General features: G+C 33.3%; 1 non-coding gene across 1 annotated transcript; it reads right to left on the bottom strand.

The window, feature by feature from the left end:
- Positions 1-7486: 7486 nt before the first annotated feature.
- Positions 7487-7558, bottom strand: TRNAT-UGU (transfer RNA threonine (anticodon UGU)). Its single transcript has one exon. It is a non-coding gene; the product is annotated as a tRNA-Thr (tRNA).
- Positions 7559-11492: the final 3934 nt, after the last annotated feature.

The following is an 11492-nucleotide window of genomic DNA, read 5'->3' as shown; positions in this document are numbered from 1 at the left end:
CCAATCGAAAAAAAATTAAGTTTTTCTTAAAAGTGATGTTTTTAAGTCACTATAAAACAAAATGAATTAGAGTCTGACCAAATTTCGGCTTCGGATTAGGACGAAAATCGCGGTTTCATCAGTATTCGAGAAACTTTTTCAAAAGAAAAATCATAGACTTTTAAAGTAGCATTATTTTTGAATATAATAAGTAATTGAAATCCGATGACTAATATTTTATTGTAAAATTTCCAAAAAAAACAACTGATATATGGGGCATTTCATGTCAAGTGAACCAAGTTTTGAAATCGATGTCTTCCGCATCCCACTATGCGACCAAATAGGTCTTAAAGGAAACGACCTAAGCTTTCTTTTGGCCAAAAAAAAAAAATTAAAAAAGGGACCATATTGGGAAAAAGTTCTATTTTGCAAAAAAAGTCAAAAATTTTATGTTTTGAGTTACAAAATATTTATTTTGATAGATATCCCACTCGTATCCCACTAAGCGACCAAATAGGTATTCAAAAAAAATATCTAAGCTTTATTTTAAGAAAAAATGGCCCATTTTAAAAAAAAAATCAAAAAAGTTTTTGATTTCGGAAAAAAATTATGAGAAATTTTTAATTATTTTTAAAAAATTTTTTTTGTAAGATTAAAGAAAGAGCTATCTAAACTATTTGGGACACATTTTACTAAGAACAATAGGAACAAGTTATTTAAATTCGTTTGTTTTATTCGATATTAGTATTTTGACCAAAGATCCCAGAGGTAGAGCATGCGGAGGCTCGGCAATTTTAATATAAACACTACTTAATGTGTGATTTTTGCGAAGATTATCTTCAAGCTACTACAATCTGTCTTGAAGATTTTCATCGAAACTTAGTGATTTCATCGATATACTCACCCCCAAGATTCTCAATTACAGAAAGTCAATATAATAGATTTTTTAAATCACTAGGCCCCCGTTTCCTGGCTGCTGGCGATTATAATGCTAAGCACACATTCTGGGGATCACGACTGATTACCCCTAAAGGTCGTGTTTTGTTCGACTCAATTTCTAAAATGGGTTTGCATGTGCTTTCGAGCGGCCAATCTACTTACTGGCCTACTGACCCACGAAAAATACCGGATGTTATTGATTTTACCGTGATGAAAAATATCCCTAGAGAAATGATTCAAATTGAATCCTCGCTGGAACTATCTTCAGATCACTCACCCACTATTATTACTTTATTGAGCCCCCTAGAAATTGTATCCCCGACTGGTAATTTAGCGATGGCAGGCACAAGAATAAATTGGCTCAAATATAAAAAATACCTCAGTACACATTGCTCGGAAAATATACCGCTAAGAACACCAGAAAACATCGATCACTCTCTTATCAATTTCGATAAAAATCTCAGAATGGCTGCTCAACATGCTACCCAAACACCCCGAAAATTCAGATATAATAGAATTAATTCTGCAGATGTCGAACGGCTCTTAAATGAAAAAAGAAGATTTCGAAGAGAGTGGCAATTGCACAGATCCCCCCAACTAAAATCGAAGCTTAAAGATTGTATAAAAAGACTTAAAAAGCTCTTGGAATTTCGAAAAATGGAATCATTGAAAAAATATTTAGAAAGCCTGGACGCAACCCCACAATCGGATTACTCATTATGGCGAGCAACAAAAAATCTTAAAAGACCCGTTATATGTAAGCCCCCCTTGCGAAATTCAAGTGGTGGTTGGGCAAGAAATGATACTGAAAAAGGGAATCTGTTTGTTAATCATTTAAAAAAAGTATTTACACCGAACACATCAAACGAAGCAATTGAGTTGCCACCTGTTGCACCCTATTTTGCAGCAGCCGTACCCCTACGTTTTGAGATTCGAGAGATCGAAAATGCTATTGCTGATTTAAATCCCAAGAAAGCGCCTGGTATGGATAACATCAGCAACAAGATGCTTATGGAGCTACCCCGGATAGCAATAAAAATAATTCTTTTTATTTTTAATGCTATATTACGACTTGAATATTATCCTCCAGAATGGAAGGTTTCCCTGGTTACCATGATACCCAAGCCGGGAAAAGATCACACAAAAGTAGAATCATACAGACCCATCAGCCTATTGTCTAATATATCAAAGCTATTTGAGAAGATACTTATGAACAAGTTGTACCCGATGTTAACTGAAAACAATTGTATTCCGAATCATCAATTTGGATTTAGAAGAAAACACAGTACTATCGAACAAACCCATAGACTTGTAAATATGGTGAGAAAAGCGTTTGAAGAAAAGAAATACTGTTCTGCACTCTTCATCGACATCTCTCAAGCGTTTGATAAGGTATGGCATGCTGGATTAATATACAAATTGAGTCAAAATTTACCGGCAAACACACATAAGCTGTTGGAAAGCTATTTAACTGGTCGAACATTTAAGGTTAAAGAGTGAAACTTTTTAAGTACTGCACAACCCATTGAAGCTGGAGTCCCCCAAGGCAGTATCCTGGGACCTTTTTATATTTGATATATTCGTCTGATATGCCAACTAACAATCGTACTCATACATCAACATTTGCTGATGATACTGCTATTCTAAGCATTCATGAAAACCCTCAAGAAGCATCTCGTTACTTACAAAATCACATATTTGAATTAGAAAAATGGTTAAAACAATGGAAAATTAAAGTCAACGAGCAAAAATGTACACACATTACTTTTACATTGCGTAGAGAATCATGCCCCCCTATTCATATCAATAACCAAACAATAATTCAATAATCGGAAGTGAAATACCTCGGAATACATCTCGATCGTCGCCTTACATGGAAAAGTCATATAGATGCAAAGTTGACTCAAATGAAATTGAAATCAATTCAAATTAATTGGCTTATTGGCAGAAACTCCACGCTTAGTTTAGATTGTAAACTTCTACTTTATAACATGATCATAAAACCGATATGGTGTTATGGCATACAGTTATGGGGCACGGCCTCAGCGTCAAATGTAGAAAAGATCCAAAGACGCCAAAACAAGTTTCTAAGAATGATCACAGTTGCCCCCTGGTATATCAAAAACGCGAATATACACAAAGATCTAAACGTGCCCATTGTAAAAACTGAAATCTCGAAAAACGTACAAAAATATTTAAAAAAACTTGAAGTTCACCCAAACCCGCTGGCCCGCAACATATTAGATAACCGTGGCCACACTCGATTAAGAAGGAGGGACACAGCAGACCTAATCTAGAAGGAAGAATGCCAATTTAACCAAAACAACCATGAACACAAAATTTTTTCGTCCGGCACTGGCTGGACTAATTAAATAATAATATTAGATATAAGATTTGAACCACTTATTGTTAGTTCATTAAATAATGAAGATACAATAAATAAATGATGAAAAAAAAAAAAAAAAAAATTTCCATTTGATTGCAAATAAAAAAATATTTATTCAAATTCACACAACAACAGTTTAAATAGTCACTTAGTGTTTTTATACAAATACACGTTTTTAATATATTACTTGTTCTTAAATGTCAAAACTACACCATTTTTCATTGAAATTGAGAACATTATACATGATATTGAGAAAATTCCAAATGAAATTGAGAATTTCCATTTTAAATTGAGAAAATTCCAATTGAAATTGAGAATTTCAACTTTAAATTGTTTTACTCTACATAAATAATATACATTAAACAAAAAACATATGCACACAGTCTAATTGACCAACAGGCATATCTTGCAATTCCAAAGCGCTTTGGTGGAATGATGTTGTATGTTGTATAGCTCTACTGCAATCTCGAGGAGGAGGATTAACGGTTGGTATATTCATCATTGACTTCACAATACTTTTGATTTTGGACCAAATTATTTCAATAGGGTTAAGCATTGGTGAATAGGGACTCAATCGTAAAAGTGTTGCTGGAGAGTTGTCGAAAATTTCACGTAAACGACGAGTTCAGATAACTGATTACCCAACTCTTGCTATCAACACTTTTGACCCATTCGTTTGCGCTTTCGGCAATGAACGAACGTCTGCGACTATCCATTTGAATAATGCCTGCGGTCATAGAGAATTATACATAGAGACGAGACACTCCGAATTGTCAAACAAAAATACAACAAATCATATGTCTGATACAACAACAAAATACATTGACTAGCATGTATTTTGTTGTTGCAAGAGATAGGTTTTTGACAACAGACTTAGGTTTTTGACAATTACATCTCGTCTCTATGTTACCCTATGCCTGCGGTACTAATTGCACCTATTAGGTGAATGTCGGGGCCACGGGAAGTAGGTATCGAAAGAACTGTTTGACATCCAACACGAGACCAACCATGTTTACTACGACAAAATAAATTGAAATTGGTTTCTCTATCCAGACCACCACATCTTTCCACATCTGATATAATCGTTAATTTTGTTTTTTTTTTTGTTTAATTTAAAATAATTTATATGTATAATGTTCAATTTTATTTAGAATTTTCCCAATTTCATTTGGAATTTTCTCAATTTTAATTGAAATTTTCCCAATTTCATTTGTAATTTTCTAAATTTCAATTTGAATTTCTCAATTTCAATGAAAAATTGTGTAGAATATTCGAATTCTTGAGCTTTCAATGTTAATGTTAGCAGCTTACAAACAATGCTAATAACTGCACGCTATCAACATTGTTGAAAAGTAGATGGATATGTTTATAAACATGATAAATGTTGCAGGCAGTCGTTACAGACCGTTAAATTCGAATCGCTAATGCAAATTCGTAACACTGTCCCCCACTTAAGCCTGTTCGTCTCGAGTAGGCACAGATTCATCTTTCCCATAGGCAGCTAATCGTTCTAGGTGTACGGCCTTCATTTTAGATCTCGAACACTTTTTTTCTGTATTCTGTACACCACGTCGTTAAATTTCTAATGGTCCATCCCAATGGGTTTGTAGTTTGGGAGACAGTTCTTATGTTGTGGGTTATACAACAGTACAAGCTGGTCTTCGTTAAATCCTTCAGAATTCACTCGTATCTGGCTTTTTTGTCCCTGATCATTTTTATCATGGACTTCGTTAAGCTCATATTGCTCTTGGGAAGTGTTTTCATTATTCGTTGCTGAAGGCTTAATACCGAATTCTAAATCACCAGGCAACTTGAATTCTGTCCCGACAATTTTTACAGGTGTTCGAGACAGCTGATCTGTATGCCAATAGAAATTTCACAGTCCTTCTGGTGTGCAGTGACCACCTTTCTTAAATATTCCTCCAGAGTGCAATTGAATCTTTCGACCATGCCATCAGATTGAGGGTGCAGTGGAGTTGTTCTGGTTTTTCTTATTCCGTATAAATCGCACATTTCCTTGAATACGGCAGATTCAAAATTTATACCCTGGTCAGAGTGTAACTTCAAAGGACCTACTACATCCATTGCTATCCGCTCGAATGGGACACCCCATTTGTACTGCTGAAGTTGTCAACGACTTCTTCTTACTGGACTCTTAGCTGCTATGCATTGAGGACAATTGGCTACCCAATCGGCTACTGCTTGTTGACAACCCAATAAAAACGTTGTTTTAACTTTTCTAAGGTTTTTGTCACACCAAGATCACCACCACTGGGACCGTCATGGAACTCCTTTATTACTTCGTATATTTTAGATGTTGGTACCACAATTAGATTTGTCACCGTTTTACCGTCAGCACTTTTCCATATGCGGTATAAGCAGCCATTTAACAACTGACAAGAGTTCTAGTCGCGTTATGCAGTAGTTTCTTTCAAGCTTCGACAGCATTCGGCTAACAGCAATTATCTTATCTTTATCTGTTGATATTCCTTCTGCTGTTACGCGATGTTCGAAATATTTAACTTCTTTCTGGAACAATGCACACTTCTTTGCACTCAGTATGAGTCCAGACGCTGATATTCGTTTAAGGACTTCTTCAAGATTTCCAGGTGTTCATCAAAAGTCTTACCCATGACAATTGTGTCATCAAGGTATGCCAAGCATGGCTTCCCGTGAAGTCCTTTCAATACATGTTCCATTAATCGCTCGAATGTTGCCAGAAAATTGCACAGTCGAAATTGCATTACATTAAACTGCCATAACCCACATCACTCGCGCTAAAGGCATTTTTCTCTTTGTCCTTGTCTGAAATCTCTATAATAACCACTTTGCCAATAACCACTTTGAAGTCCAATGTGGAGAACCATTTTGATCCAGCTAGTGTATCCAGGGTATCGTCAATTCTAGGTAGCGGGTAGCTGTCCTTCATGGTTACGTCGTTCTTCTTCTTAACTTTCTTCTTAACTAAAACAACAGGCGAGCTCCATTGACTTGAAAATCCTTCATTTCACTGCGTTTCTGGGCGCCTGCTTGATTGGCCTCGCTTCGCCAGTTTTTATTTGATGCTTTACAATTGTCGTTCTACCAAGGCTTTGACTTTTTAAAGCGAAGACGGAGGTTTGTTTCTTCAGAAGCTATTTGGTCTTATTTCTTTCGGGCGTCGCTAATCCTTCTACACATTTCCCCACAAATTCCTCCAGTAACTCGTGTTCTTTTGTGGACTTATTGGCAGGTTCTATCGCAATTGATTACTGCCTCTGCTGAAGCACATTGACCAATTTCGAAATTTGGCTTGATGACTTTTTCATAGCTGGACATGTTAAGCACTCCTACGGGAACTATTCCGTCGTTGCAGGGTTTAACGAGGCACTTTTTATTTCTGCTACTTCTAATTTTGCATTTTACGCAAATACTTAGTGATGGTGCAAAATTATTGCAATCGTTTTGTTCATGTTTAGTGCTGAATTGAAAATTTGCAGCCTACTAAACATTAGTGATAGTGAGTTAACAAATTTTGCACTCAAAATTAAATTATTTGATTTAAAAAAAACAATCTTCAGTTTATAGCAACTTTTTGTTTGCACAAATTAAAAACTTAAGATTTAATGCTTCATTAAAAATTACAAAAAAGATTTAAAATTTGTATTATTCCAATATCGATTCAACAATTTAACGACCACTAATTTTTTAAAATTTAGTGAGAGTATGTTAAATGCAGCTTTTTGTTTATTGTATATTAAAATTTTGCACTAATTGATTGTAGTGCAGGTTTTTGCATTAAATCTGCGTTTAATGATATTAAAAAATTATCACTATCACCATTATCACTAAAGCTGATGAAATATGTTGATGGGAAATATTTTCATAATTTGTATTCCCTATTATATTCTCAATAAATCCCAAATGATATGTCAAAATTTCTCAAATTTGTTTAACAAAATTTTTTAAATTTAAATATGGAGTTTTGAAACTGCCGTTAAATACCTGCGAATAGGTTAACGGTATCCTACGAAGCCAAAAACTCATAAACAAAAGCAAGTAATTGCATGCCATAACCAAGATTTTGCTGTTATAATAGTGAATAAGTTTTGGGAAACAAAATATGAAAGATTTACTTCTAGCTGCAGTATTTCTTTATAAACTCATCTACATACATATGTATATTCGGGTTGGCAAAATTAATGCCTCCTGTAAGGATTGAACTTACGACCCCTGGTTTACAAGACCAGTGCTCTGCCACTGAGCTAAAGAGGCTATTAGAAAAATTGTTGTAATTTTTACAGAAATAAAATTCTTAAATTTTTTTAAAGATAACGATAGAAAAAATACTAACAAGAATTTTAATGACATTTTATTGATAAAATATCCATTAAAATAATTGATAACGTCTTGGCGCCTTATCTTGGAATATGCTCTCACATCGCAGAGATTCAACATCAGTAAAAGCAAATGTCATTGAATAATTTATGTTTATTAAGTGATGAAATGAATGAAAATCTTCATTGATACAATAACCCAAAGCGTACTTTGCTACTGCTAAAGTAAATACTAAACTATTTATCCGGTGTTTATCGTAATGCCCAGATATCAAATACATAGTCTGCTTTTATACAGGGCAAGTTTTCTTGCAGCAAATCTGAGTTTATAGGAGAGAGAGGCAAGAAGAAAGAAGAGGGGTACACACTTGCTTGTACTGGCAAGTCTCTTTAATTCTCTTTTGTTTTCTCATTTTCACTATGGTGTCTATTAGGTTTTGACATACAACATTGAACACAGACTTGCTGTGTATAACAGACGAGCAAGTTTAAAAGGGAATCGAAGAGACTTGCTTCAAGTAAACTTGCTGTGTGTAAAAGCAGACATATTTAAAATATTTATTCTCAGTCCACTATTATAAATATAAATGTAAAATTGTTCACTAGGCATTCCAAAATAGAAGTCGTTTGAAAGCCTGATAGCTATTAGCTGAAGGACAAAAGTATTTGAAAGTTTGTGACTTGACAGGAACCACAGAGAGTTACTGGCTTTATTTCTTTGGATATTGACCGAACCACTCTAATGTACAGAACTAAAATTAATTAAGTTTTGCTTGAAAAAATAAGTTTGAATTGGCAATATAAAGTCCTTTTTATATAGCAAATTCAATCAGATTTCAGACAATTTAGCATCGGTTAAACCGTTAAACTCTAAACCTGTAACACTATCTGATCTCAATGTGACCTCACGTTTGAACGTCATATCATTTAAAAATATTTTTAACACATTTTTATCACATTTTTAAATTCATTTTCTCGATAATCTCAACTAAAACTTATTTTTGAACATAGTGTTGATAAAATTCAAATTCCATATAAAAATTGGTGCCCTAATACTTATTTGTGTATATTTGACGAAGAAATTAAATTTATTTATTTCAACACTTTCGAGTCTTAAGAGTAAAATTTGTTCACATCATCAAGAGAAAAATTCATTTATTTGGTAAATACTTATTTGTACATAAATCAAACAATTTAAATATGTAATCGTATGTAGCTGTGTATATTTTAAAAAAAAAAATTACTAGTAGAACTGATAACAAACCTTCACTTAAACTCAATCTTGCAGAACTGATAGATGACACCAATGAATGAATAATAAACTGAAAGGAAAAAACAACTAAATACTCGTACCAAATCTGTTTGAGTTGAAACAAGATGCTTTTTAATCTCAAAACAAATATGTATGTACGTCTCTGGCAGACTCTAAAAGAATTAGTTGAATAACTTAAGAACATAACACAGAATTAAGAAACGAAATGTGGTATGGAATTATCTTTATGATAATTCCACATGGAACAAATCTAGTTTGTTGCCGGTTCTTATATTCCGAGTTGTGTTCCTCTGAAGTTGAAATGCTAAATACCCAGCAGTTCTAGGAAACAGTCCCGAACTAGTGATTTTACCCATCATTTAGGGTGACAACTAGTTACGTGACTAGTTATTTTAACACATGCATGTCCCTTTTTTATTACAATGAGACTATCTGATAACCGGTCCAAAGTAGTCAACGCATTGAATTACCTTACAAGCTACCTAACTGGTTACTTGATCAGCTACATAACTAGTTATTTTAACATGTGCGGGTGCTAATTGACCTCAAATAGTCAGCTAAAAAGACATATCATAGACAAGGTTGCCAACTCTTTAGCTCTGAAAATGGCTAGATTTTGAATTAAAAATGGCTAGAAATGGCTAAAACCCAAAAATAACTGAATACAAATTCATAAATATTACATTTCTTGCCTCAATTACCACGAAGTCTGGTTATGTATTACTGACAGTTTTCAAAAATAATTTTTGCCGACTTCGTGTTAATGGGATTTAGCAGATTAACCCCCATTTTCTCAATTAATAGAATTTTTGTATGAGAACTGTCAGGATGTCGTCACGATAAAAAATAATCAGAGATTGAGAAAATGGGGATAAATATTGTAATATCAATAATTTTTTATTCCTTTTTGATAAATTAAACAAATTTCTGGGCACTTACATTCAAAATGGGATCCATTGAGGAAATGCAAAATTGATTTTTGAATATGCCTGATGTGTTTGCTTTGGAAACAATTTCGAAGCCTGTTTTCAAAAAACCAATAATATTCTCATCAAATCTTTGTCATTTGATAAAAAATACTGTTTTATTTTTAAAAAATTCCAAAAATGTTCAAGAAAAGTATAAAATAAAAAAGGCTAAGACAAAATAAAATGGCTAGATCTTCCGGCTAGATAAAATCTAGCCATTTTTTTATGGCTAAATGAAAATAAAATCGCTAGATCTAGCCGGAAAATGGCTAAATTGGCAACCTTGATCATAGATAGTCCAATAAACGATTGCCTGTAAACAAACCATCCTCCGACTACTCTCCAATGGATAGCTTCTGGTGGGTAAAATAACTACTTTCTTAAGTGCAGTACAAAATAAACGTTTAAAGTGACTTCACTATAGGTAACTAAGAGACATTAAAGTAATTATTGACTATGTTACATGGGATATCAGTATAATTAATCAAAAATAAACTGTGTGAGAATTATATCAACACAATTTGTATAAAACCAGTTTGTACAAATTACTCACAAAACGTTTAAAGTGACTATACCCTAGATTACTTAGAGGCACTTAAGTGACAATTTTCTTCACGCTAGATTACCTGGGATGTATAAAGTAACCAATTGTCTTCTCTCTGAACTACAAAGAGTACATACGTGTCACATGACCAAAATATATAAATTGGAGTTACATTTGTGACAATTACTGTCTATAAGGCATACATTGTTTACTAGCTGGGTAGCTTTAAAATGAGATAAAAAGCATCCCAAATTATTAACACATACCTATTTTTCTCTTAAAATTCTAATAATTTATTGTCATCATTGTCATCAAATTATTTATTTTAAATGTGATTTCCTTTTATATAAACCTTATTTATGTGGATGCCTATATAAATCAGACATTTATAAGAAAAAGTACAATTTCGTGAAGACATTTGTATGGGGGCTAGATAAAATAATGGACTGAGTCCAAGTAATATGTGCCAAATTTTAATGAAATATGTATCTTTACAATTGCAACATGTGCTTTGCGGACAAGGTTTACATGAACAGCCAGACATACATACATAGTAAAATCAACTCAGCTGTAATTCTGAGTTGATGGGTATACTTTAAGCTGGGTATTGGACTAATATTTTCGTACATCAGTACAAACGCATAATACCATCCCCACTATAATGAGGTAGAGTATAAGAATTTTGACCATAAAGGGTTCAAAAATTTTAAAATTTATATCTCACTTTGCCCAGTAGCATTTACTAATGTTAGTTCTTCAAGTTTCTCCAACTTACACCTGCCTGTTCTTATTTATTTGCAAATAAAATATCTAAATTTGTACTGCATAATTTAGGGTAAAAATTATTATTACCCATAATTTTTAATTTTTTTTCTTTACAAACCATCTACTCAAAATTTCGAATCGAATAAAAAAAATCAACCAAATCGCGCCAGCCGTTCTCACGTGAATCCATTACATACATGGACCATTTCATTTAAATATATATAGATATAAAAGCTATTTTTAAAAGGAAGCTAATGACGAATATATTGACCAAATCTGATTAAAAAAACACCAAACATCATATCCTATATTCGAACTTTGG

The sequence above is a fragment of the Calliphora vicina genome, chromosome 4 (assembly GCF_958450345.1).
Source record: "Calliphora vicina chromosome 4, idCalVici1.1, whole genome shotgun sequence".
NCBI lineage: Eukaryota > Metazoa > Arthropoda > Insecta > Diptera > Calliphoridae > Calliphora > Calliphora vicina.
The sequence above is the reverse complement of the archived record's forward strand: the minus strand, read 5'-3'. Positions and strand labels throughout refer to the sequence as shown.